We start from the raw sequence: 27,535 nt of genomic DNA, 5'->3' as shown, positions 1-27,535 counted from the left end.
CAGACTGGGTCTCACATTTGCCAAAAGTACAAGCAGTCCTAGACTCTATCCGGGAAGCTGGGTTTACGGCCAATCCAAAGAAGTGTACCATTGGACAGGAGGAGGCCAAATATCTTGGGTACACTATTGGGAGGGGGGTGATAAAACCCCAAGTCAATAAAGTCGAGGCCATACAGAGTTGGCCACGTCCCAACAGCAAGAAACAGGTACGAGCCTTTCTGGGAATCGCTGGCTATTATCGACGATTCATTCCCCATTTTGCTTCTCAGGCTGTGCCCCTCACCAACCTGACAAAAGGGAAAGAGTCGGTTATGGTTAAATGGTCCCCAGAGGCTGAGGAAGCATTTCAGTCCTTAAAAACAGCCTTATGTAGCCAGCCAGTGTTGTACTCACCAGACTTCTCTAAGGACTTTGTTGTACAAACTGATGCATCAGACGTTGGGTTAGGAGCAGTGTTATCCCAGGTCTGGAACGGGGAAGAGCACCCAGTCATTTACCTCAGCAGGAAGTTGAAGTCCCATGAGGTAAATTACTCCAAGATTGAGAAGGAATGTTTAGCAGTGAAGTGGGCTCTAGATTCCCTTCGGTACTATCTGCTAGGTAGGCACTTTGACCTGGTGACTGATCACGCTCCTTTAAAGTGGATGGCTCAAAACAAGGAGACCAATAGAAGGGTAAATAGGTGGTTCCTGGCCCTACAGGAATTTAACTTTACAGTTAAGCATCGCCCTGGTGTTAAAATGGGGAATGTGGATGCTTTGTCTCGGATACATGCGTGTCTGGCTGCTTGTGTTACAACCCCAAGGTTGAAAGAAGAGGGGGGGGTATGTGGCAGCACGCAGGTAAAATCACCTGGTTGTATTCAGGATGGGAAATATGTGTGTCCTAGATTCAGGCTTTATGCAGACTTTTACAATTAGAGGGGAAGAGTTAATGAGCCCAGCTGAAGTAAGTGGGCTCATTAAGACCTCTACAAAAAACCCCAGCATGCATAGGGAGATGCTCCATCCTGGAACCAGTTTTGTGTGTATAGACTGGGGTGTCTGAGATCTGTTCTGTGCGGTGAGTTAACGCCTGTGTGGCAAACCCCTACAATAGAGACAGGGATTGGGGCAGCACAAGGCTGCACCCAGTTGTTAGACAGGGAGTCTACGTGTGTAGTTAGAGGTCAAGCTGACCAGGATTTATTTTCTTGTTTTATTTTGTTTGGCTGTTATATGTATCATTGCATGTAGCCTAAATAAACTGGATCTTTTGTTTTTTGCACCTACACCGCTGTCTGCTGTGCCTGACTTTGTGTTGTGAACCCATCCAGGGGGTCACCCACACCCGCTACCGAGCTAACCCCCTCACACCACTAATGAGACGATATTCTCCTTTTATCATAAGATGCAGCTCAACTAGTGGAACATAGGAGGATTATTTAGCCTACACTATCAAGATATGGATAAATGGTAAATCATCAAAGGAGTCATCTTTTATTCCAGTTCATTTATTTAGGTTCCTTAATCAACACCGCAAAAGGGCCGGTTTTCCTGCCATCTCAGAAAATGTGGAAGATCATTTAGAAAATAAAGAGAGTGAGGACATGGTCTCACCTAACAGCCTTGAGCTAACTCAGCTTAATAGGGATTTTATCTACCTGTATCCAGATGGTTCCATGGACACACAGATACCTCAGGCACTTTTTATCTAGAATTCCTGAAGCAATGGAGCAAGCCATCTATCCCAGTCCATATATCAAACAAGTTTGATGCACAGGGGTCTGCACTAGTGGACAAAGAGGGAGATGCTTGTAAAGCCATGTCCATAAAGCCATGTCTTCTGGACCACAGTTACCGCAGGCGCCAAAGCAATAGGCTAGAATTTATTGTTAGGCTAGTGGTATTGTGCAGAGGGTAGTGCCACATCCAATATTAGACAAAGACAAGAAGAATTCCCCTGTTTGGTGGACTTTTAAGGCACTATAATGTTTCCAAGAATTCTAATAAAGTGTATACATAATTACAAAAATATTTATTTAAAGAGTATATAAGCAAAACAATATTATAAAAACAAGGAATGTTTAAGCAAATCCATGAATCTATACGTTACTGAACATGTAGAAATATACAGTACAGTTATAGTCTCTCGCGACCAATGCATTTCACAGTGCTAAGTTACCTCCTTCTTCAGAGGTACATGCGAGAAGAGACCATATTTAGCTATTTTAGCGATGTAGTAAAGTATTGGAATGTTTACTACATCGCTAAAATAGCTATATATGGTCTCTTCTTGCATGTATCCCTGAAGAAGGATTCAACTTAGCACTCTGAAACACGTCGGACACGAGAGACTATAACTGTACTGTATATTTCTACATGTTCAGTAACGTATAGGTTCATGGATTTGCTTAAACATTCCATGTTTTTATAATATTGTTTTGCTTATATACTTTAAATAAATATTTTTGTAATTATGTATACACTTTATTAGAATACTTGGAAACATTATAGTGCCTTAAAAGTCCACCAAACAGGGGATTTCTTCTTGTCTATGCAATCGGCTAGGAGTCACATTGCAACCAGGTGCTGGTTCAAGGGAGATGGGCATTCAATGCGGCAGACATCATCGCAAATATCCTGGAAATCCAGGCAGCTTATCTCGCATTGATAGCATTGCTCTTCCAGATCAAGGAAAAATCAGTTCTGGTTTGGATAGGCAACAGAGCCGCAGTATAATACATATGAAACCCAGAACAGTTCCTTACTAAGGGAAGTGGAAACCATCTTCATTGGGCAGAGGGAAATCTATCCCAAAGATTCCTGGATCCCAACAAATGGTCCCTACATCTGACGTTATTTAGTTGGATTCTGGGCCAGTGGGCCCTTCCCAAACTGCATCCTTTTGCTACAGCAAACAATACCAAGCTGCAAAAGTGTATTACATGTCTACCTCACCCATGGGCAGAAGCAAAAAAAGGCTTGGCAAGTCCTTGAGCAGGCAATCTAATTTAGGCCTCCTCCGGCCTCCTACCTCAAATTCTCTTGAGACTTGCAATATCAACAATAAGGATAATAACTGTCCTGCCATATTTGCGGGGAGACACATGATTTCCTAGGGCAATATATCTTAGTGTCCAGCCTCCAGTAAGTATTCCTCAGCTACCCTTTCTTCTGGCTCAGGGCATCACACCCATCAGAATCCTCACAGATTGAACCTTCCCATTAGGATGTTGAAACACGTGTTTTATTATTACTTTAATCATTATGATGTTCCTCCAGAGTTGATTCAACTCTGCACAGGGGCCTTCAACGAACAATATGTATGAAAACTTTTGAATAAGTTTAGATCTTTCGCTAACGGCAAAAACTCCAATCCTGATGTGCCCTCTTCCTCCCAAATCCTCAACTTCCTGCAAGCAGGCCTTGACTTAGGATTAGTATTAAGTAACTTAAAGGTACAGATAGTGGCATTCTCTGCTGTGACAACAAGAGATGGGCCGAAGATCCTTTAATAATCACATTTGTCAAGGCAGTCAAGAGGATAAACCCACCCATTAAAATACATCTTTCCCATTTGGCATCTCTGGAGCCCTTATATATATATGTTAATTTGAATACAGCTGCCATAATGTTTTACAAAGCCAAGATGGATGGGATACAGGGCTCAAGTCCTGTGGGAAATCATGGGAACAGAGTTCCTGTACTTTTTCCACAATAGGAACTCAGTTCCCGTTAGCAGCCGTGTCCTGCAAGACTTAATTGTATGCGAGCTGTGTGGCAGGTGCTACACCAGCAGCTGCCGACACAGCTCACAATAGTAAATGCCACACATCTGACCATTCAGGCATTGCCAGTAGGGGGCCCCATGACAGCTTCCGCTTCGATCTCACTGTCAATCACAGCTAGCTGACGGGTAGATTAGGTCCCTGCTGCTAAGAGATTGTATTTAGTCAGACCTCTCGTGATGCGCTCCTCCCCGCCGGACCCTCCTGATTTTCTATTATTTCCAAATTTTCCCGTCACTGTGGTTGAAAATTAACTTCAATTTGACCCACTTTTTTTTTTTAAGGTTATTAACCGATTCATCGAAACAACAATCGGCCAACTAATCGACTATGAAAATAATCGTTAGTTGCAGCCCTAGAAGGGTTGGAATAGCAGCGAGTGTGTGTTGGAACCCTGCAGAGTTTGCAGCCCCCCCCAAGCTAACATAGTCTCATAGTTAGTAAGGTTGAATAAAGACACCAGTCCATCCAGTTCAACCAGTTCAACCTGAGTGAGTGTCTACAATTGTCCCTATCCCTGTACATTGCACACTCACATCAGTCCCTACCCTCTAGGAGCCCACAATCCAAGGTCCCCCTTTATATACTAGGGCCAATTTTGTTCAGAAGCCAATTAACCTACCTGCATGTCTTTGGAGTAACCTACCATACATCTCCTAAGCAGGAACACATCACTATCTCCCCAAGCATTCTGTCCAGATAATATGCAGTTAATTTATGACCTTTCGTTTAACCCTGTGTTATCCAAACTCTGTTCAATGTCACCACATAAACACTCTATATACAAAATAAAATTCCCCAATAAAGATCAGAACATAATGTTCACATTTGCATGGAATCACAATGGAATGAATGCTGATTATTCAGAGAATTACCATATTTATGTTTATTGAGGATTTTTTTTTATGTAGTAACAGTTAAGCTTCATACACACAATACGAAAGTTGGATGAAAAATACCACTTTTGAAGCGTTCGTGCATATGAGCATATCATTTTTTTTTTTTTTGGTGGGCGAGTGGATCTTGGGCGGGAGTTCCCACACTTTTTTCCCCAGGACTTGACCCCTGATGGGATACATAAAAAGTTTTTCTACAGAAATGAAATCTTAAAGTCTGATAATAACTTGATGTGCGGTCCATGATGTGAGAGTAATAATAAATAATATTTAAATATAACAGACCCATCACATCAAGTCCACACACCCTGTTAGGATAGATGCCACCTGCAGCCAGTTGTTTTATAGTTTTTGATAGCCGAGTGCTTTCTGGTCCATCATACATATTGTGACAGTACAGTTCCCTGTCCTAGTAATTGTCGCCCAGGGTTCTCAAATAGGCAGGTTGAGGGGCTCCAGGAGTATTTAATGTGGAGGAATCTGTTTTATCAGTTTCCTCCAAAGTTTGTAAAATCCACTTGGGGACCTGGAGCCCGGAGATTCCATAGCATTATGGGTGGGATGGAATCTCCAATCCTGGGACCGGGTTTTTGGAACAGCCAGGAGTCTGGCTGGTTGATTGAGCAGGTGGGTCCTGGGCTTATAGCAAAGTTAGGATTAGGGTTCTGGGCTCCACCCAGAGAGACAGGAGGTCTCCAGGAGTCCAGAGAGTGCAGGTGTGCACTAGAGAAAGCCAGAGAGCCAAGTCTGAGGATCAGAGCAGTGAGGGGCTGCTTTCTAGATAGACACTGTGTGTGTTAAAGCTGTGTGCATCTGAGACAAATGAGAGCCTGAAGCGGAAGGCCTGAGCAGCAAGGAAGCTGAAAAGAGGTTCAGTAGTTGTGCGGGAACCCTGTTATAAGGCCAAGAGGGCTGAATTGTAAAGCCTAGGTGGCAGTGCTGCTGAAGAGAGCCAGGTGGCTTGGCATTTTTCATGTATTGTTTTTTTTGGCAGAAGAACCCCTGTGTGGGCAACCAAGTGCATGTGTGAACTTTATGTTGTTCCTTTTTAATAAAAGTGGGCTACCCTGCCCTTAAATGAAAGTTCCTGTTCGCTGTGAATTTACTGAAAAGGCATCTGCCACTGAGTTAAACATCCCCCAATGTTACAATATTGTATACATAATTTATTTTTGAAATCCAAAGCAGAATGTGTGGATTGTGAAATGATGTTCCCCTTTTCCTTGTAAGTGCAGTGGGTATAAGTAGAAGAATATTTTGGATTTATGGACATCTCTGCATGACCACAGGGTATTGTTATCATTTATTGTAATGTTGCCAAGAAAAAGTTGTCTTTTTGAAACATGAAACTGGAGTTCTTACACAAACAGCATGATAGAAAACAAGCCATTGTTATATTTATGCAATCTTTACCCAGTAATGAAGGGTTCACCGCAATATATCAGAGCTGTAGCTTTTATGCAAAAGATGCTATTAGACAAAGTTACAGACATTATTTTAGTGAAATATTTAATTTTTAGTGGTCCGACATTCTCCACAGCAAATATATAGCTAACTAAATGTTTGTCTAATGAAAGGTTCAAAATATGAATTTGTTTTGTTTGTTTATGTACAAATCTAACAATGAAAAATGCGTACATTTGAATCCAGCCACCTTATTGCCTCTATTGGAGGAGGCTGGAGACAAAGAAAAACCGCATGTGTTAAACTGATGACATAGGAATCAGCTGCTGTGAGCCCAGTGCAGGACACATTCCATGAAGACCCGAGTATATAATTTTTTGTAGAGTTATTCCCGGTTTTATACTGAGGAGGGAAATACCCATACTGAGAATGTAGTTTATCAACCAGAAGGATACTCTGTATTCAGAGTCATTGGATCCTTTTTCCCCAGCTCAAGAAGCAGAGCTCCATGTTTTAGCAAAGCCTGTGAGCTATAAAAAGAGTATATATTTATATAGATATTCGAGATATAGAGAGCGTTTGGTTCCATTTGAAGGGCCAGAAGTTTGTTTTTCGGCAGGTAAACCAATCAAGCATGCTAAGTTAATTTGATTGGCTGTTTTCAGCCTTCCAGGTTCTGGCTAGGGTAGCCATATTAACTTTAAAACTCGCATATGGAAGCAGACCAGGCGACTAAGGCCGCGTACACACGGGCGGACTGTCCGCCCAACTAGGTTCGTCAAACAGTTTGACAAACAGTCCGTTCAAAATTTGCATGAGCGGACTTGACCACACACGACGAACGAACAGTCCGCTGAAAACTTGCGCGATGACGTGAACGGCACGTACGACGGGACGAGAAATTCGGCGTCCGATACACTGCAATGCAACCTTCGCCGTGTAAATTCTTTCTGAGCATGCGCGAGACTTAGTTTGCCGAACAAGCCTACACACGAGCGGACTGTCCGCTGAAACACTGTTCAGCGGACAAAGTTGGACGAACAGTCCGCCCGTGTGTACGCGGCCTTAGGATGCTGCATTTACAGCCCCAGACACTTGCTGGGTCTGTGCAATTCACAGATTCCACCCTAGTTCTGGCCCAGTATAGCTGGGATTAATAATGCAACTTTAAAGACCCCAGAACGAGAAGAACAAGTGGTCCACAGGGGACAACTTCTTACGAAACAAGACTTTGGAAAACTTGATCATTTTTGTCTGCCAGCCATTCTTTTCCTTCCAGCTTGACACATGGACCGTGTCATTAGTCACAAGCAGTTATGGCTGCCTTAGTAAATGAGCGTAGGATAGAGCCAGGGTTCACCACAGTTGTTTTTATAACATACCACTTCTTGTTTTACCTGTTATCAAAGGTGTTACCAAAAACTGGACATCCCTTCCAGAGATAACAAAAAGATAAATCCAGATGCCCAAGTCAGGATCTTACAAGTATGCATTTTGTGTGTATGGACATGTTTTCTGGAAGTCCAGTGGCAAATGCTACTGCAAAGGCCATAGTAAAAAGTGTTATCAGAAGTAGTTTGTAATTACAGAGAGTAATAGAGGAAATCATTTTTATAGGAGAGTCCTTATTAGACGTTTTGAGGTTTTATTTTTTACACTCCCTACTGTCTACAATGTTGCAGACAAAGTAGAGTAAGAAACTAGAAAACTTTTGACTGAATGTTTTCTTATGTTTTATCAAGAACCTAATGGGATGTTGGACTCTCTTCCTATGGGATTTGGTTTGGGAGTGTATTACTCACTTGCTTATATTTTGTCTCAGCAGCTGAAGTCCTCCATTTGGATCTCACAGAGAATGTTTTGCAAAACTTGAAGGAAAAGTCACCCTGATCCACACCAGACACTGCAAAAAAAAAAGATTAATTAAAGAAATCTCTGTTAATCCTCACAATGTTTATACTCTCGTGCCCAAAATCAAAAAATGTATAAACACAAGCGCTTAGTAGGCAGCAGTGGAAATCACAAAAAATCTGCAGCTGCTCAAAATTACTATTCATATGAGTAGTATTCTAAAACTGAAAAACTATTGTACCATATACCAGAAGAGGCAATCTGTGACCACACAGCCACAGCTTACCACTGGTACACTGGCAAGCAGCGCTATATAACAGTGCACCTTTGCTGTAAATACGTTCAAATCATAAAATGTGTATACATGTGCGAAATGTGTATGACCGTTACATATATCATACACTGTGCAATCACATACGATATTATTATACAGTCCGGGTGAGGATATTTCAACTCTCCCCTTTATTTCTCTTCTCCCAAAATCAAACACAATGTCACTACAGGAGGCACTGCACCGATGTCGCCTGTGTGTACAAGCCACAATTCATTCCAGGAGAGTAAAGCCCCACATTTCAAACGAATAGTCTCTTCCAACACTAAAGAGACTATTCGTTTGAAATGTGGGGCTTTACTCTCCTGGAATGAATTGTGGCTTGTACACACAGGCGACATCGGTGCAGTGCCTCCTGTAGTGACATTGTGTTTGATTTTGGGAGAAGAGAAATAAAGGGGAGAGTTGAAATATCCTCACCCGGACTGTATAATAATATCGTATGTGATTGCACAGTGTATGATATATGTAACGGTCATACACATTTCGCACATGTATACACATTTTATGATTTGAACGTATTTACAGCAAAGGTGCACTGTTATATAGCGCTGCTTGCCAGTGTACCAGTGGTAAGCTGTGGCCGTGTGGTCACAGATTGCCTCTTCTGGTATATGGTACAATAGTTTTAAAGAAATCTCTGTGTTTGAGTTGTTTCCCTCTTGTGATAACAGTCTATGGTACTTTATGATTCAATTACTTTAATTGTAAGGGATATATATATTTGAAAAGTAGTTTAGCCATTCATATTTGTATTTTGTACCTCTTCCATTTTATGTAGAGTTGTCTGTGTTTACATATGCTTATAAGTCAGCATACCAACAATTAAGATAAAAGGCCATTCTGGCCACAGGAGTGTACAGCCAGTACTCTGTAAATATGTCTTATCAATCATTTGTTTTTCACAATGAAAAGTCATTTTGTAATGAAAAAGCTGCTCAGCTATTGTTTTCTCCACAATGGAGTTTTTTCCTCTTTGGCCAGGACTACCTCCACCTAAGCGTGTGGAGTTTCCAGGTTAAAGATGCCTTGACACTTTCTACAATAAAGTTTGGTCAAAAATAGAAGTTCATAGGCAGACTACCCAGAAATCACTTTCAGCCAACCATACTCCCATCATCACAAGACAAAAGTAAGGTACTACTATGTAATGGAACTGAAGCAGAAGGGTGCAATGAGGGAAGTCCCATCATCTCAAAGAAGGGGGATTACTCCCCAGTATTCTTAGTAAAGAAGAAGAGGGGATCTGCGCCCAGTGTTGAATTTAAAGAATCTCAACAAGGGAATCCAGATCAAAGCCTTCAAGATGGAAAGCCTCCAGCCAATACTATTAGCAATACATTTAGAAGATTGGATGCTGTCCGTAGGTTTATAAGACGCTTTCCTACATGTAACTATACACACTACCTTTCAAAAGTTCCTCAGTCAACCACCAGCACTTCCAGTTTCAATGTCTGCCATACGGCATTTCCTCTGCTCCCAGAACCTTTACCAAGATTCTACTACCCGTAATCGCATATCTCAGGAAGAAAGGATTGAGATTACATCATTACTTAGACGACATCCTGCTTTTGGCAGACAGCCAGGAGACTTTGCTTCATCATCGGAAAATACTATTCAGAACACTTCAGAACACTTCAGAAAAACGATTCTCTTTTGTCTGAGATAAGCACAATTTTAGGTTTTGGATCACTTGGAGGCCTATTTTAAATCAAGAAGAGATGGATGATGGATCTCATTACTGGTGTCTGTACTCCAGTGGTGCAATAGGTCAGCACGTGGTACTTATAGGGAAGTATCTGTTGTGAGTTCGAGGATCACCTGGAGTAGGCATTTTCTTGCTTTTTGCCTTTCTTAATCGAAAATGTAATCTGCACTTGCACCCTATGGCCTGAGAACTTTACCACAGGGCAGTAAGCACCCAAAGAAACTCAAAGTTCTTTCCTCAGTGGTGCTTGAATGAGCTGTCTTTCAGTCACACTCGCCACATACTTTAAATTGTGGACCAGAACAGATAAAGAGAAAGTGCGCCTTTTACTTGTTGAAAAGAGGTGTGGAGAGCTGCGACATGGCTTTTCCCCTTCAGAAAACTCACACACTAGCCTCCTAAGCCAGGTTTTGTGGGTTTGAGTCCCATCTGGGGTGCTTGAGATCTTGCTTGACTCTTTCTAGGCACATCCTAAAGCAAGGCTTTAAAATAAACCTTTAGAAGTTCCCTTTCCTGCTGCCTTAATTAATACGTGTGCCTTCTGCTAGTAGAACTCAGATTAGTTCAGCAGCATTCTATCAACTGAACAGAATCTTCTGCAAGATGGCTACAAGTCCTCTTGTCCAAAACCAAACCTTCTGCAATGTTTCTGCCAAACAATATGTTCAACTCCCCACAAAGGAAAAGCTGCTTTTATTAGGAAAGAGCTTTGCATTTTCTCCTAACATCCCATTGTGGCATGCAAATCCGGTGGCCGAAAATCTTCAAGCAAAAAAGCCATCCTGACAAGTATCGTTGGTAAGCTTAATTTGCAGGAAGGCATTTTATGTCCCTTTTGTGCCAGTTTCAGAAATGTTTTTCCTGATGTATCAACATATACGAATAGCAATCAGAATCGCTCCTTAGTGGTGTGCCTCATTTGCTTCATATGACATGGTGTTGTTGCATTTGTTGAGATTCACACTGATAGCCACTGCTTTGGGACACATTCAGAAGTCTTCTTGCCGCAAGCAGTCAGAAATAGAATCTGACGTGGATCGGCAGATTTTCTGAAAAATAGAGCATCAAAATGCTCAACACAGTTGCTGGATAGTGGCATTTCAAATGTATTAACAACTCTTGTGTTTTATCTGGGTTTACCCACAAACGGACCTTGATCCAAAGGTACTTGGTATTACCTGCCACTTCTTGCTTTGCAGTGGATATTTAGTAACTTTTCAAGCGTGCATGAATATATCCCTAACACGTCACGATAGCAGTTGCAATATCATTATTTCTTTCAAAAAAGTTCTACTTTTATTTTTAAAATACTGTCCTTGAGCTCCAGTCAAGTGGATTTGGCTGTGTTTTTTTTTTCTAGGAGTACTTATATGCTACCATTTCTTGCTATGAGAGAAAAAATATTCTCTTTTGTCTGGGATAAGCACGATTTTAGGTTTCGGATCACTTGAAGGCCTATTTGAAATCAAGGAGAGATGGGTGATGGATTTCGATGATGGATCGTGTGCTCCTTTGCGCCCCTTTCCGCAGAGAGCTATCCCGGAAGGGGGTGCAGATACCTGTACTGTACAGGTATCTGCACCCCTCCCCCCTGAAAGGTGCCAATTGTGGCGCCGGAGGGGGAGAGGGTTCCGATGAGCGGAAGGTCCACTTTAGGGTGGACCTCCGCTTTAATTAATATGTGTGCCTTCTCCTAGTAGAACTCAGATTAGTTCAGCAGCATGATATCAACTGAATAGAAACTTCTGCAAGATGGCTACAAGTCCTCTTGTCCAACACCAAATCTCCTGCAATGTTTCTGCCAAACAATATGTTCAACTCCCCACAAAGGAAAAGCTGTTTTTATTAGGAAAGAGCTTTGCATTTTCTCCGACATTCTCCAGACATCCCATTGTGGCATGCAAATCCGGTGGCCTAAAATCTTCAAGCAAAAAAGCCATCCTGACAAGTATCGTTGGTAAGCTTAATTTGCAGGAAGGCATTTTATGTCCTTTTTGTGCCAGTTTCAGAAATGTTTTTCCTGATGTATCAACATATATACGAATAGCAATCAGAATCGCTCCTTAGAGGTGTGCCTCCTTTGCTTCATATGACATGGTGTTGTTGCATTTGTTGAGATTCACACTGATAGCCACTGCTTTGGGACACATTCAGAAGTCTTCTTGCCGCAAGCAGTCAGAAATAGAATCTCACGTGGATCAGCAGATTTTCTGACAAATAGAGCATCAAAATGCTCAACACAGTTGCTGGATAGTGGCATTTCAAATGTATTAACAACTCTTGTGTTTTATCTGGGTTTACCCACAAACGGACCTTGATCCAAAGGTACTTGGTATTACCTGCCACTTCTTGCTTTACAGTGGATATTTAGTAACTTTTCAAACATGCATGAATATATCCCTAACACGTCACGATAGCAGTTGCAATATCATTTTTTCTTTCAAAAAAGTTCTACTTTTATTTTTAAAATACTGTCCTTGAGCTCCAGTCAAGTGGATTTGGCGGTGTTTTTTTTTTTCTAGGAGTACTTATATGCTACCATTTCTTGCTATGAGAGAAAAAATATTCTCTTTTGTCTGGGATAAGCACGATTTTAGGTTTCGGATCACTTGAAGGCCTATTTGAAACCAAGGAGACATGGGTGATGGATTTCCGTGATGGCTTCTGTGCTCCAGTGGCGCAATCGGTCAGCGCGCGGTACTTATATGACAGTATCTGTTGAGCAATGCCGAGGTTGTGAGTTCGAGCCTCACCTGGAGCATGCAGTTTCTTGCTTTTTGCCTTTATTCATGGAAAATGTAATCTGCACTTGCACCCTATGGCCTGAGAACTTTACAACAGGGCAATAAGCGCCCAAAGAAACTCAAGGTTCTTTCCTCAAGGGTGCTTGAATGAGCTGTCTTTCTGTTACACTGACCACATTCTTTAAATTGTGGACCAGAACAGATAAAGAAAATGTGCGCCTTCTACTTGATGAAAAGAGGTGTGGAGAGCTGCGACATGGCTTTTCTCTTTCAGAAAACTCATTCTTCTGACTTTGTAGCTCAAACCGCTTGCAATTCTGTAGCAAGTTTACAAGGGAAAATAAAAACAAAGATTTTGCCACCCTTACCTTGTAAAGTAAGAGAACGGATGACTTCTGAAAGAAAAAAAAAGTCTTTGCTGTCATCTAGCGAAAGCCCCAGTGGCCTAATGGATAAGGCACTGGCCTCCTAAGCCAGGGATTGTGGGTTTGAGTCCCATCTGGGGTGCTTGAGATCTTGCTTGACTCTTTCAATTCACATCTAAAGCAAGGCTTTAGAATAAAACCTTTAGGACTTCCCTTTCCTGTTGCCTTAATTAATATGTGTGCCTTCTCCTAGTAGAACTCAGATTAGTTCAGCAGCATGCTATCAACTGAATGGAAACTTCTGCAAGATGGCTACAAGTCCTCTTGTCCAAAACCAAATCTCCTGCAATGTTTCTGCCAAACAATATGTTCAACTCCCCACAAAGGAAACACTGCTTTTATTAGGAAAGAGCTTTGCATTTTCTCCGACATTCTCCAGACATCCCATTGTGGCATGCAAATCCGGTGGCCTAAAATCTTCAAGCAAAAAAGCCACCCTGACAAGTATCGTTGGTAAGCTTAATTTGCAGGAAGGCATTTTATGTCCTTTTTGTGCCAGTTTCAGAAATGTTTTTCCTGATGTATCAACATATATACGAATAGCAATCAGAATCGCTCCTTAGAGGTGTGCTTCCTTTGCTTCATATGACATGGTGTTGTTGCATTTGTTGAGATTCACACTGATAGCCACTGCTTTGGGACACATTCAGAAGTCTTCTTGCCGCAAGCAGTCAGAAATAGAATCTGACGTGGATCGGCAGATTTTCTGAAAAATAGAGCATCAAAATGCTCAACACAGTTGCTGGATAGTGGCATTTCAAATGTATTAACAACTCTTGTGTTTTATCTGGGTTTACCCACAAACGGACCTTGATCCAAAGGTACTTGGTATTACCTGCCACTTCTTGCTTTACAGTGGATATTTAGTATCTTTTCAAACATGCATGAATATATCCCTAACACGTCACGATAGCAGTTGCAATATCATTTTTTCTTTCAAAAAAGTTCTACTTTTATTTTTAAAATACTGTCCTTGAGCTCCAGTCAAGTGGATTTGGCGGTGTTTTTTTTTTTCTAGGAGTACTTATATGATACCATTTCTTGCTATGAGAGAAAAAATATTCTCTTTTGTCTGGGATAAGCACGATTTTAGGTTTCAGATCACTTGAAGGCCTATTTGAAACCAAGGAGACATGGGTGATGGATTTCCGTGATGGCTTCTGTGCTCCAGTGGCGCAATCGGTCAGCGCGCGGTACTTATATGGCAGTATCTGTTGAGCAATGCCGAGGTTGTGAGTTCGAGCCTCACCTGGAGCATGCAGTTTCTTGCTTTTTGCCTTTATTCATGGAAAATGTAATCTGCACTTGCACCCTATGGCCTGAGAACTTTACAACAGGGCAATAAGCGCCCAAAGAAACTCAAGGTACTTTCCTCAAGGGTGCTTGAATGAGCTGTCTTTCTGTTACACTGACCACATTCTTTAAATTGTGGACCAGAACAGATAAAGAAAATGTGCGCCTTCTACTTGATGAAAAGAGGTGTGGAGAGCTGCGACATGGCTTTTCTCTTTCAGAAAACTCATTCTTCTGACTTTGTAGCTCAAACCGCTTGCAATTCTGTAGCAAGTTAACAAGGGAAAATAAAAACAAAGATTTTGCCACCCTTACCTTGTAAAGTAAGAGAACGGATGACTTCTGAAAGAAAAAAAAAGTCTTTGCTGTCATCTAGCGAAAGCCCCAGTGGCCTAATTGATAAGGCACTGGCCGCCTAAGCCAGGGATTGTGGGTTGGAGTCCCATCTGGGGTGTTTGAGATCTTGCTTGACTCTTTCAAGTCACATCTAAAGCAAGGCTTTAGAATAAAACCTTTAGGACTTCCCTTTCCTGTTGCCTTAATTAATATGTGTGCCTTCTCCTAGTAGAACTCAGATTAGTTCAGCAGCATGCTATCAACTGAATGGAAACTTCTGCAAGATGGCTACAAGTCCTCTTGTCCAAAACCAAATCTCCTGCAATGTTTCTGCCAAACAATATGTTCAACTCCCCACAAAGGAAACACTGCTTTTATTAGGAAAGAGCTTTGCATTTTCTCCGACATTCTCCAGACATCCCATTGTGGCATGCAAATCCGGTGGCCTAAAATCTTCAAGCAAAAAAGCCACCCTGACAAGTATCGTTGGTAAGCTTAATTTGCAGGAAGGCATTTTATGTCCTTTTTGTGCCAGTTTCAGAAATGTTTTTCCTGATGTATCAACATATATACGAATAGCAATCAGAATCGCTCCTTAGAGGTGTGCTTCCTTTGCTTCATATGACATGGTGTTGTTGCATTTGTTGAGATTCACACTGATAGCCACTGCTTTGGGACACATTCAGAAGTCTTCTTGCCGCAAGCAGTCAGAAATAGAATCTGACGTGGATCGGCAGATTTTCTGAAAAATAGAGCATCAAAATGCTCAACACAGTTGCTGGATAGTGGCATTTCAAATGTATTAACAACTCTTGTGTTTTATCTGGGTTTACCCACAAACGGACCTTGATCCAAAGGTACTTGGTATTACCTGCCACTTCTTGCTTTACAGTGGATATTTAGTATCTTTTCAAACATGCATGAATATATCCCTAACACGTCACGATAGCAGTTGCAATATCATTTTTTCTTTCAAAAAAGTTCTACTTTTATTTTTAAAATACTGTCCTTGAGCTCCAGTCAAGTGGATTTGGCGGTGTTTTTTTTTTTCTAGGAGTACTTATATGATACCATTTCTTGCTATGAGAGAAAAAATATTCTCTTTTGTCTGGGATAAGCACGATTTTAGGTTTCAGATCACTTGAAGGCCTATTTGAAACCAAGGAGACATGGGTGATGGATTTCCGTGATGGCTTCTGTGCTCCAGTGGCGCAATCGGTCAGCGCGCGGTACTTATATGGCAGTATCTGTTGAGCAATGCCGAGGTTGTGAGTTCGAGCCTCACCTGGAGCATGCAGTTTCTTGCTTTTTGCCTTTATTCATGGAAAATGTAATCTGCACTTGCACCCTATGGCCTGAGAACTTTACAACAGGGCAATAAGCGCCCAAAGAAACTCAAGGTTCTTTCCTCAAGGGTGCTTGAATGAGCTGTCTTTCTGTTACACTGACCACATTCTTTAAATTGTGGACCAGAACAGATAAAGAAAATGTGCGCCTTCTACTTGATGAAAAGAGGTGTGGAGAGCTGCGACATGGCTTTTCTCTTTCAGAAAACTCATTCTTCTGACTTTGTAGCTCAAACCGCTTGCAATTCTGTAGCAAGTTAACAAGGGAAAATAAAAACAAAGATTTTGCCACCCTTACCTTGTAAAGTAAGAGAACGGATGACTTCTGAAAGAAAAAAAAAGTCTTTGCTGTCATCTAGCGAAAGCCCCAGTGGCCTAATTGATAAGGCACTGGCCGCCTAAGCCAGGGATTGTGGGTTGGAGTCCCATCTGGGGTGTTTGAGATCTTGCTTGACTCTTTCAAGTCACATCTAAAGCAAGGCTTTAGAATAAAACCTTTAGGACTTCCCTTTCCTGTTGCCTTAATTAATATGTGTGCCTTCTCCTAGTAGAACTCAGATTAGTTCAGCAGCATGCTATCAACTGAATGGAAACTTCTGCAAGATGGCTACAAGTCCTCTTGTCCAAAACCAAATCTCCTGCAATGTTTCTGCCAAACAATATGTTCAACTCCCCACAAAGGAAACGCTGCTTTTATTAGGAAAGAGCTTTGCATTTTCTCCGACATTCTCCAGACATCCCATTGTGGCATGCAAATCCGGTGGCCTAAAATCTTCAAGCAAAAAAGCCACCCTGACAAGTATCGTTGGTAAGCTTAATTTGCAGGAAGGCATTTTATGTCCTTTTTGTGCCAGTTTCAGAAATGTTTTTCCTGATGTATCAACATATATACGAATAGCAATCAGAATCGCTCCTTAGAGGTGTGCTTCCTTTGCTTCATATGACATGGTGTTGTTGCATTTGTTGAGATTCACACTGATAGCCACTGCTTTGGGACACATTCAGAAGTCTTCTTGCCGCAAGCAGTCAGAAATAGAATCTGACGTGGATCGGCAGATTTTCTGAAAAATAGAGCATCAAAATGCTCAACACAGTTGCTGGATAGTGGCATTTCAAATGTATTAACAACTCTTGTGTTTTATCTGGGTTTACCCACAAACGGACCTTGATCCAAAGGTACTTGGTATTACCTGCCACTTCTTGCTTTACAGTGGATATTTAGTATCTTTTCAAACATGCATGAATATATCCCTAACACGTCACGATAGCAGTTGCAATATCATTTTTTCTTTCAAAAAAGTTCTACTTTTATTTTTAAAATACTGTCCTTGAGCTCCAGTCAAGTGGATTTGGCGGTGTTTTTTTTTTTCTAGGAGTACTTATATGATACCATTTCTTGCTATGAGAGAAAAAATATTCTCTTTTGTCTGGGATAAGCACGATTTTAGGTTTCAGATCACTTGAAGGCCTATTTGAAACCAAGGAGACATGGGTGATGGATTTCCGTGATGGCTTCTGTGCTCCAGTGGCGCAATCGGTCAGCGCGCGGTACTTATATGGCAGTATCTGTTGAGCAATGCCGAGGTTGTGAGTTCGAGCCTCACCTGGAGCATGCAGTTTCTTGCTTTTTGCCTTTATTCATGGAAAATGTAATCTGCACTTGCACCCTATGGCCTGAGAACTTTACAACAGGGCAATAAGCGCCCAAAGAAACTCAAGGTTCTTTCCTCAAGGGTGCTTGAATGAGCTGTCTTTCTGTTACACTGACCACATTCTTTAAATTGTGGACCAGAACAGATAAAGAAAATGTGCGCCTTCTACTTGATGAAAAGAGGTGTGGAGAGCTGCGACATGGCTTTTCTCTTTCAGAAAACTCATTCTTCTGACTTTGTAGCTCAAACCGCTTGCAATTCTGTAGCAAGTTTACAAGGGAAAATAAAAACAAAGATTTTGCCACCCTTACCTTGTAAAGTAAGAGAACGGATGACTTCTGAAAGAAAAAAAAAGTCTTTGCTGTCATCTAGCGAAAGCCCCAGTGGCCTAATGGATAAGGCACTGGCCGCCTAAGCCAGGGATTGTGGGTTGGAGTCCCATCTGGGGTGTTTGAGATCTTGCTTGACTCTTTCAAGTCACATCTAAAGCAAGGCTTTAGAATAAAACCTTTAGGACTTCCCTTTCCTGTTGCCTTAATTAATATGTGTGCCTTCTCCTAGTAGAACTCAGATTAGTTCAGCAGCATGCTATCAACTGAATGGAAACTTCTGCAAGATGGCTACAAGTCCTCTTGTCCAAAACCAAATCTCCTGCAATGTTTCTGCCAAACAATATGTTCAACTCCCCACAAAGGAAACGCTGCTTTTATTAGGAAAGAGCTTTGCATTTTCTCCGACATTCTCCAGACATCCCATTGTGGCATGCAAATCCGGTGGCCTAAAATCTTCAAGCAAAAAAGCCACCCTGACAAGTATCGTTGGTAAGCTTAATTTGCAGGAAGGCATTTTATGTCCTTTTTGTGCCAGTTTCAGAAATGTTTTTCCTGATGTATCAACATGTATACGAATAGCAATCAGAATCGCTCCTTAGAGGTGTGCTTCCTTTGCTTCATATGACATGGTGTTGTTGCATTTGTTGAGATTCACACTGATAGCCACTGCTTTGGGACACATTCAGATGTCTTCTTGCCGCAAGCAGTCAGAAATAGAATCTGACGTGGATCGGCAGATTTTCTGAAAAATAGAGCATCAAAATGCTCAACACAGTTGCTGGATAGTGGCATTTCAAATGTATTAACAACTCTTGTGTTTTATCTGGGTTTACCCACAAACGGACCTTGATCCAAAGGTACTTGGTATTACCTGCCACTTCTTGCTTTACAGTGGATATTTAGTAACTTTTCAAACATGCATGAATATATCCCTAACACGTCACGATAGCAGTTGCAATATCATTTTTTCTTTCAAAAAAGTTCTACTTTTATTTTTAAAATACTGTCCTTGAGCTCCAGTCAAGTGGATTTGGCGGTGTTTTTTTTTTTCTAGGAGTACTTATATGCTACCATTTCTTGCTATGAGAGAAAAAATATTCTCTTTTGTCTGGGATAAGCACGATTTTAGGTTTCGGATCACTTGAAGGCCTATTTGAAACCAAGGAGACATGGGTGATGGATTTCCGTGATGGCTTCTGTGCTCCAGTGGCGCAATCGGTCAGCGCGCGGTACTTATATGGCAGTATCTGTTGAGCAATGCCGAGGTTGTGAGTTCGAGCCTCACCTGGAGCATGCAGTTTCTTGCTTTTTGCCTTTATTCATGGAAAATGTAATCTGCACTTGCACCCTATGGCCTGAGAACTTTACAACAGGGCAATAAGCGCCCAAAGAAACTCAAGGTTCTTTCCTCAAGGGTGCTTGAATGAGCTGTCTTTCTGTTACACTGACCACATTCTTTAAATTGTGGACCAGAACAGATAAAGAAAATGTGCGCCTTCTACTTGATGAAAAGAGGTGTGGAGAGCTGCGACATGGCTTTTCTCTTTCAGAAAACTCATTCTTCTGACTTTGTAGCTCAAACCGCTTGCAATTCTGTAGCAAGTTTACAAGGGAAAATAAAAACAAAGATTTTGCCACCCTTACCTTGTAAAGTAAGAGAACGGATGACTTCTGAAAGAAAAAAAAAGTCTTTGCTGACATCTAGCGAAAGCCCCAGTGGCCTAATGGATAGGGCACTGGCCTCCTAAGCCAGGGATTGTGGGTTCGAGTCCCATCTGGGGTGCTTGAGATCTTGCTTGACTCTTTCAATTCACATCTAAAGCAAGGCTTTAGAATAAAACCTTTAGGACTTCCCTTTCCTGTTGCCTTAATTAATATGTCTGCCTTCTCCTAGTAGAACTCAGATTAGTTCAGCAGCATGCTATCAACTGAATGGAAACTTCTGCAAGATGGCTACAAGTCCTCTTGTCCAAAACCAAATCTCCTGCAATGTTTCTGCCAAACAATATGTTCAACTCCCCACAAAGGAAACGCTGCTTTTATTAGGAAAGAGCTTTGCATTTTCTCCGACATTCTCCAGACATCCCATTGTGGCATGCAAATCCGGTGGCCTAAAATCTTCAAGCAAAAAAGCCACCCTGACAAGTATCGTTGGTAAGCTTAATTTGCAGGAAGGCATTTTATGTCCTTTTTGTGCCAGTTTCAGAAATGTTTTTCCTGATGTATCAACATGTATACGAATAGCAATCAGAATCGCTCCTTAGAGGTGTGCTTCCTTTGCTTCATATGACATGGTGTTGTTGCATTTGTTGAGATTCACACTGATAGCCACTGCTTTGGGACACATTCAGATGTCTTCTTGCCGCAAGCAGTCAGAAATAGAATCTGACGTGGATCGGCAGATTTTCTGAAAAATAGAGCATCAAAATGCTCAACACAGTTGCTGGATAGTGGCATTTCAAATGTATTAACAACTCTTGTGTTTTATCTGGGTTTACCCACAAACGGACCTTGATCCAAAGGTACTTGGTATTACCTGCCACTTCTTGCTTTACAGTGGATATTTAGTAACTTTTCAAACATGCATGAATATATCCCTAACACGTCACGATAGCAGTTGCAATATCATTTTTTCTTTCAAAAAAGTTCTACTTTTATTTTTAAAATACTGTCCTTGAGCTCCAGTCAAGTGGATTTGGCGGTGTTTTTTTTTTTCTAGGAGTACTTATATGCTACCATTTCTTGCTATGAGAGAAAAAATATTCTCTTTTGTCTGGGATAAGCACGATTTTAGGTTTCGGATCACTTGAAGGCCTATTTGAAACCAAGGAGACATGGGTGATGGATTTCCGTGATGGCTTCTGTGCTCCAGTGGCGCAATCGGTCAGCGCGCGGTACTTATATGGCAGTATCTGTTGAGCAATGCCGAGGTTGTGAGTTCGAGCCTCACCTGGAGCATGCAGTTTCTTGCTTTTTGCCTTTATTCATGGAAAATGTAATCTGCACTTGCACCCTATGGCCTGAGAACTTTACAACAGGGCAATAAGCGCCCAAAGAAACTCAAGGTTCTTTCCTCAAGGGTGCTTGAATGAGCTGTCTTTCTGTTACACTGAGCACATTCTTTAAATTGTGGACCAGAACAGATAAAGAAAATGTGCGCCTTCTACTTGATGAAAAGAGGTGTGGAGAGCTGCGACATGGCTTTTCTCTTTCAGAAAACTCATTCTTCTGACTTTGTAGCTCAAACCGCTTGCAATTCTGTAGCAAGTTTACAAGGGAAAATAAAAACAAAGATTTTGCCACCCTTACCTTGTAAAGTAAGAGAACGGATGACTTCTGAAAGAAAAAAAAAGTCTTTGCTGTCATCTAGCGAAAGCCCCAGTGGCCTAATTGATAAGGCACTGGCCGCCTAAGCCAGGGATTGTGGGTTGGAGTCCCATCTGGGGTGTTTGAGATCTTGCTTGACTCTTTCAAGTCACATCTAAAGCAAGGCTTTAGAATAAAACCTTTAGGACTTCCCTTTCCTGTTGCCTTAATTAATATGTGTGCCTTCTCCTAGTAGAACTCAGATTAGTTCAGCAGCATGCTATCAACTGAATGGAAACTTCTGCAAGATGGCTACAAGTCCTCTTGTCCAAAACCAAATCTCCTGCAATGTTTCTGCCAAAGAATATGTTCAACTCCCCACAAAGGAAACGCTGCTTTTATTAGGAAAGAGCTTTGCATTTTCTCCGACATTCTCCAGACATCCCATTGTGGCATGCAAATCCGGTGGCCTAAAATCTTCAAGCAAAAAAGCCACCCTGACAAGTATCGTTGGTAAGCTTAATTTGCAGGAAGGCATTTTATGTCCTTTTTGTGCCAGTTTCAGAAATGTTTTTCCTGATGTATCAACATATATACGAATAGTAATCAGAATCGCTCCTTAGAGGTGTGCTTCCTTTGCTTCATATGACATGGTGTTGTTGCATTTGTTGAGATTCACACTGATAGCCACTGCTTTGGGACACATTCAGAAGTCTTCTTGCCGCAAGCAGTCAGAAATAGAATCTGACGTGGATCGGCAGATTTTCTGAAAAATAGAGCATCAAAATGCTCAACACAGTTGCTGGATAGTGGCATTTCAAATGTATTAACAACTCTTGTGTTTTATCTGGGTTTACCCACAAACGGACCTTGATCCAAAGGTACTTGGTATTACCTGCCACTTCTTGCTTTACAGTGGATATTTAGTATCTTTTCAAACATGCATGAATATATCCCTAACACGTCACGATAGCAGTTGCAATATCATTTTTTCTTTCAAAAAAGTTCTACTTTTATTTTTAAAATACTGTCCTTGAGCTCCAGTCAAGTGGATTTGGCGGTGTTTTTTTTTTTCTAGGAGTACTTATATGATACCATTTCTTGCTATGAGAGAAAAAATATTCTCTTTTGTCTGGGATAAGCACGATTTTAGGTTTCAGATCACTTGAAGGCCTATTTGAAACCAAGGAGACATGGGTGATGGATTTCCGTGATGGCTTCTGTGCTCCAGTGGCGCAATCGGTCAGCGCGCGGTACTTATCTGGCAGTATCTGTTGAGCAATGCCGAGGTTGTGAGTTCGAGCCTCACCTGGAGCATGCAGTTTCTTGCTTTTTGCCTTTATTCATGGAAAATGTAATCTGCACTTGCACCCTATGGCCTGAGAACTTTACAACAGGGCAATAAGCGCCCAAAGAAACTCAAGGTTCTTTCCTCAAGGGTGCTTGAATGAGCTGTCTTTCTGTTACACTGACCACATTCTTTAAATTGTGGACCAGAACAGATAAAGAAAATGTGCGCCTTCTACTTGATGAAAAGAGGTGTGGAGAGCTGCGACATGGCTTTTCTCTTTCAGAAAACTCATTCTTCTGACTTTGTAGCTCAAACCGCTTGCAATTCTGTAGCAAGTTTACAAGGGAAAATAAAAACAAAGATTTTGCCACCCTTACCTAGTAAAGTAAGAGAACGGATGCCTTCTGAAAGAAAAAAAAAGTCTTTGCTGTAATCTAGCGAAAGCCCCAGTGGCCTAATGGATAAGGCACTGACCTCTTAAGCCAGGGATTGTGGGTTCGAGTCCCATCTGGGGTGTTTGAGATCTTGCTTGACTCTTTCAAGTCACATCTAAAGCAAGGCTTTAGAATAAAACCTTTAGGACTTCCCTTTCCTGTTGCCTTAATTAATATGTGTGCCTTCTCCTAGTAGAACTCAGATTAGTTCAGCAGCATGCTATCAACTGAATGGAAACTTCTGCAAGATGGCTACAAGTCCTCTTGTCCAAAACCAAATCTCCTGCAATGTTTCTGCCAAACAATATGTTCAACTCCCCACAAAGGAAACACTGCTTTTATTAGGAAAGAGCTTTGCATTTTCTCCGACATTCTCCAGACATCCCATTGTGGCATGCAAATCCGGTGGCCTAAAATCTTCAAGCAAAAAAGCCACCCTGACAAGTATCGTTGGTAAGCTTAATTTGCAGGAAGGCATTTTATGTCCTTTTTGTGCCAGTTTCAGAAATGTTTTTCCTGATGTATCAACATATATACGAATAGCAATCAGAATCGCTCCTTAGAGGTGTGCTTCCTTTGCTTCATATGACATGGTGTTGTTGCATTTGTTGAGATTCACACTGATAGCCACTGCTTTGGGACACATTCAGAAGTCTTCTTGCCGCAAGCAGTCAGAAATAGAATCTGACGTGGAACGGCAGATTTTCTGAAAAATAGAGCATCAAAATGCTCAACACAGTTGCTGGATAGTGGCATTTCAAATGTATTAACAACTCTTGTGTTTTATCTGGGTTTACCCACAAACGGACCTTGATCCAAAGGTACTTGGTATTACCTGCCACTTCTTGCTTTACAGTGGATATTTAGTATCTTTTCAAACATGCATGAATATATCCCTAACACGTCACGATAGCAGTTGCAATATCATTTTTTCTTTCAAAAAAGTTCTACTTTTATTTTTAAAATACTGTCCTTGAGCTCCAGTCAAGTGGATTTGGCGGTGTTTTTTTTTTTCTAGGAGTACTTATATGCTACCATTTCTTGCTATGAGAGAAAAAATATTCTCTTTTGTCTGGGATAAGCACGATTTTAGGTTTCGGATCACTTGAAGGCCTATTTGAAACCAAGGAGACATGGGTGATGGATTTCCGTGATGGCTTCTGTGCTCCAGTGGCGCAATCAGTCAGCGCCCGGTACTTATATGGCAGTATCTGTTGAGCAATGCCGAGGTTGTGAGTTCGAGCCTCACCTGGAGCATGCAGTTTCTTGCTTTTTGCCTTTATTCATGGAAAATGTAATCTGCACTTGCACCCTATGGCCTGAGAACTTTACAACAGGGCAATAAGCGCCCAAAGAAACTCAAGGTTTTTTCCTCAAGGGTGCTTGAATGAGCTGTCTTTCTGTTACACTGACCACATTCTTTAAATTGTGGACCAGAACAGATAAAGAAAATGTGCGCCTTCTACTTGATGAAAAGAGGTGTGGAGAGCTGCGACATGGCTTTTCTCTTTCAGAAAACTCATTCTTCTGACTTTGTAGCTCAAACCGCTTGCAATTCTGTAGCAAGTTTACAAGGGAAAATAAAAACAAAGATTTTGCCACCCTTACCTTGTAAAGTAAGAGAACGGATGACTTCTGAAAGAAAAAAAAAGTCTTTGCTGTCATCTAGCGAAAGCCCCAGTGTCCTAATTGATAAGGCACTGGCCGCCTAAGCCAGGGATTGTGGGTTGGAGTCCCATCTGGGGTGTTTGAGATCTTGCTTGACTCTTTCAAGTCACATCTAAAGCAAGGCTTTAGAATAAAACCTTTAGGACTTCCCTTTCCTGTTGCCTTAATTAATATGTGTGCCTTCTCCTAGTAGAACTCAGATTAGTTCAGCAGCATGCTATCAACTGAATGGAAACTTCTGCAAGATGGCTACAAGTCCTCTTGTCCAAAACCAAATCTCCTGCAATGTTTCTGCCAAACAATATGTTCAACTGCCCACAAAGGAAACGCTGCTTTTATTAGGAAAGAGCTTTGCATTTTCTCCGACATTCTCCAGACATCCCATTGTGGCATGCAAATCCGGTGGCCTAAAATCTTCAAGCAAAAAAGCCACCCTGACAAGTATCGTTGGTAAGCTTAATTTGCAGGAAGGCATTTTATGTCCTTTTTGTGCCAGTTTCAGAAATGTTTTTCCTGATGTATCAACATATATACGAATAGCAATCAGAATCGCTCCTTAGAGGTGTGCTTCCTTTGCTTCATATGACATGGTGTTGTTGCATTTGTTGAGATTCACACTGATAGCCACTGCTTTGGGACACATTCAGAAGTCTTCTTGCCGCAAGCAGTCAGAAATAGAATCTGACGTGGATCGGCAGATTTTCTGAAAAATAGAGCATCAAAATGCTCAACACAGTTGCTGGATAGTGGCATTTCAAATGTATTAACAACTCTTGTGTTTTATCTGGGTTTACCCACAAACGGACCTTGATCCAAAGGTACTTGGTATTACCTGCCACTTCTTGCTTTACAGTGGATATTTAGTATCTTTTCAAACATGCATGAATATATCCCTAACACGTCACGATAGCAGTTGCAATATCATTTTTTCTTTCAAAAAAGTTCTACTTTTATTTTTAAAATACTGTCCTTGAGCTCCAGTCAAGTGGATTTGGCGGTGTTTTTTTTTTTTTAGGAGTACTTATATGCTACCATTTCTTGCTATGAGAGAAAAAATATTCTCTTTTGTCTGGGATAAGCACGATTTTAGGTTTCGGATCACTTGAAGGCCTATTTGAAACCAAGGAGACATGGGTGATGGATTTCCGTGATGGCTTCTGTGCTCCAGTGGCGCAATCGGTCAGCGCGCGGTACTTATATGGCAGTATCTGTTGAGCAATGCCGAGGTTGTGAGTTCGAGCCTCACCTGGAGCATGCAGTTTCTTGCTTTTTGCCTTTATTCATGGAAAATGTAATCTGCACTTGCACCCTATGGCCTGAGAACTTTACAACAGGGCAATAAGCGCCCAAAGAAACTCAAGGTTCTTTCCTCAAGGGTGCTTGAATGAGCTGTCTTTCTGTTACACTGACCACATTCTTTAAATTGTGGACCAGAACAGATAAAGAAAATGTGCGCCTTCTACTTGATGAAAAGAGGTGTGGAGAGCTGTGACATGGCTTTTCTCTTTCAGAAAACTCATTCTTCTGACTTTGTAGCTCAAACCGCTTGCAATTCTGTAGCAAGTTTACAAGGGAAAATAAAAACAAAGATTTTGCCACCCTTACCTTGTAAAGTAAGAGAACGGATGACTTCTGAAAGAAAAAAAAAGTCTTTGCTGTCATCTAGCGAAAGCCCCAGTGGCCTAATGGATAAGGCACTGGCCTCCTAAGCCAGGGATTGTGGGTTCGAGTCCCATCTGGGGTGTTTGAGATCTAGCTTGACTCTTTCAAGTCACATCGAAAGCAAGGCTTTAGAATAAAACCTTTAGGACTTCCCTTTCCTGTTGCCTTAATTAATATGTCTGCCTTCTCCTAGTAGAACTCAGATTAGTTCAGCAGCATGCTATCAACTGAATGGAAACTTCTGCAAGATGGCTACAAGTCCTCTTGTCCAAAACCAAATCTCCTGCAATGTTTCTGCCAAACAATATGTTCAACTCCCCACAAAGGAAACGCTGCTTTCATTAGGAAAGAGCTTTGCATTTTCTCCGACATTCTCCAGACATCCCATTGTGGCATGCAAATCCGGTGGCCTAAAATCTTCAAGCAAAAAAGCCACCCTGACAAGTATCGTTGGTAAGCTTAATTTGCAGGAAGGCATTTTATGTCCTTTTTGTGCCAGTTTCAGAAATGTTTTTCCTGATGTATCAACATGTATACGAATAGCAATCAGAATCGCTCCTTAGAGGTGTGCTTCCTTTGCTTCATATGACATGGTGTTGTTGCATTTGTTGAGATTCACACTGATAGCCACTGCTTTGGGACACATTCAGAAGTCTTCTTGCCGCAAGCAGTCAGAAATAGAATCTGACGTGGATCGGCAGATTTTCTGAAAAATAGAGCATCAAAATGCTCAACACAGTTACTGGATAGTGGCATTTCAAATGTATTAACAACTCTTGTGTTTTATCTGGGTTTACCCACAAACGGACCTTGATCCAAAGGTACTTGGTATTACCTGCCACTTCTTGCTTTACAGTGGATATTTAGTAACTTTTCAAACATGCATGAATATATCCCTAACACGTCACGATAGCAGTTGCAATATCATTTTTTCTTTCAAAAAAGTTCTACTTTTATTTTTAAAATACTGTCCTTGAGCTCCAGTCAAGTGGATTTGGCGGTGTTTTTTTTTTTCTAGGAGTACTTATATGCTACCATTTCTTGCTATGAGAGAAAAAATATTCTCTTTTGTCTGGGATAAGCACGA

At 41.4% G+C, this 27,535-nt stretch overlaps 11 non-coding genes across 11 annotated transcripts; all 11 read left to right on the top strand.

Moving 5' to 3' along the window:
• Nucleotides 1-12,627: 12,627 nt before the first annotated feature.
• On the top strand, nucleotides 12,628-12,720 carry TRNAI-UAU (transfer RNA isoleucine (anticodon UAU)). Its single transcript is given in 2 exon segments — nucleotides 12,628-12,665; nucleotides 12,685-12,720. It is a non-coding gene; the product is annotated as a tRNA-Ile (tRNA).
• Nucleotides 12,721-13,137: 417 nt separating this feature from the next.
• On the top strand, nucleotides 13,138-13,210 carry TRNAR-CCU (transfer RNA arginine (anticodon CCU)). Its single transcript has one exon. It is a non-coding gene; the product is annotated as a tRNA-Arg (tRNA).
• A 1,082-nt stretch (nucleotides 13,211-14,292) lies between these two features.
• Nucleotides 14,293-14,385, top strand: TRNAI-UAU (transfer RNA isoleucine (anticodon UAU)). Its single transcript is given in 2 exon segments — nucleotides 14,293-14,330; nucleotides 14,350-14,385. It is a non-coding gene; the product is annotated as a tRNA-Ile (tRNA).
• Nucleotides 14,386-15,957: 1,572 nt separating this feature from the next.
• TRNAI-UAU (transfer RNA isoleucine (anticodon UAU)) lies at nucleotides 15,958-16,050 on the top strand. The gene is given in 2 exon segments: nucleotides 15,958-15,995; nucleotides 16,015-16,050. It is a non-coding gene; the product is annotated as a tRNA-Ile (tRNA).
• Nucleotides 16,051-17,622: 1,572 nt separating this feature from the next.
• On the top strand, nucleotides 17,623-17,715 carry TRNAI-UAU (transfer RNA isoleucine (anticodon UAU)). Its single transcript is given in 2 exon segments — nucleotides 17,623-17,660; nucleotides 17,680-17,715. It is a non-coding gene; the product is annotated as a tRNA-Ile (tRNA).
• Nucleotides 17,716-19,287: 1,572 nt separating this feature from the next.
• TRNAI-UAU (transfer RNA isoleucine (anticodon UAU)) lies at nucleotides 19,288-19,380 on the top strand. The gene is given in 2 exon segments: nucleotides 19,288-19,325; nucleotides 19,345-19,380. It is a non-coding gene; the product is annotated as a tRNA-Ile (tRNA).
• A 417-nt stretch (nucleotides 19,381-19,797) lies between these two features.
• On the top strand, nucleotides 19,798-19,870 carry TRNAR-CCU (transfer RNA arginine (anticodon CCU)). Its single transcript has one exon. It is a non-coding gene; the product is annotated as a tRNA-Arg (tRNA).
• A 1,082-nt stretch (nucleotides 19,871-20,952) lies between these two features.
• On the top strand, nucleotides 20,953-21,045 carry TRNAI-UAU (transfer RNA isoleucine (anticodon UAU)). Its single transcript is given in 2 exon segments — nucleotides 20,953-20,990; nucleotides 21,010-21,045. It is a non-coding gene; the product is annotated as a tRNA-Ile (tRNA).
• Nucleotides 21,046-23,127: 2,082 nt separating this feature from the next.
• On the top strand, nucleotides 23,128-23,200 carry TRNAK-CUU (transfer RNA lysine (anticodon CUU)). The gene has a single exon. It is a non-coding gene; the product is annotated as a tRNA-Lys (tRNA).
• A 2,747-nt stretch (nucleotides 23,201-25,947) lies between these two features.
• Nucleotides 25,948-26,040, top strand: TRNAI-UAU (transfer RNA isoleucine (anticodon UAU)). The gene is given in 2 exon segments: nucleotides 25,948-25,985; nucleotides 26,005-26,040. It is a non-coding gene; the product is annotated as a tRNA-Ile (tRNA).
• A 417-nt stretch (nucleotides 26,041-26,457) lies between these two features.
• TRNAR-CCU (transfer RNA arginine (anticodon CCU)) lies at nucleotides 26,458-26,530 on the top strand. Its single transcript has one exon. It is a non-coding gene; the product is annotated as a tRNA-Arg (tRNA).
• The last annotated feature ends 1,005 nt before the right edge of the window (nucleotides 26,531-27,535 follow it).

The sequence above is a fragment of the Lithobates pipiens genome, unplaced genomic scaffold, assembly GCF_037356315.1.
Source record: "Lithobates pipiens isolate NorthernLeopardFrog02 unplaced genomic scaffold, aLitPip1_a1.2 Scaffold_8, whole genome shotgun sequence".
Classification (NCBI taxonomy): domain Eukaryota; kingdom Metazoa; phylum Chordata; class Amphibia; order Anura; family Ranidae; genus Lithobates; species Lithobates pipiens.
The sequence above is the reverse complement of the archived record's forward strand: the minus strand, read 5'-3'. Positions and strand labels throughout refer to the sequence as shown.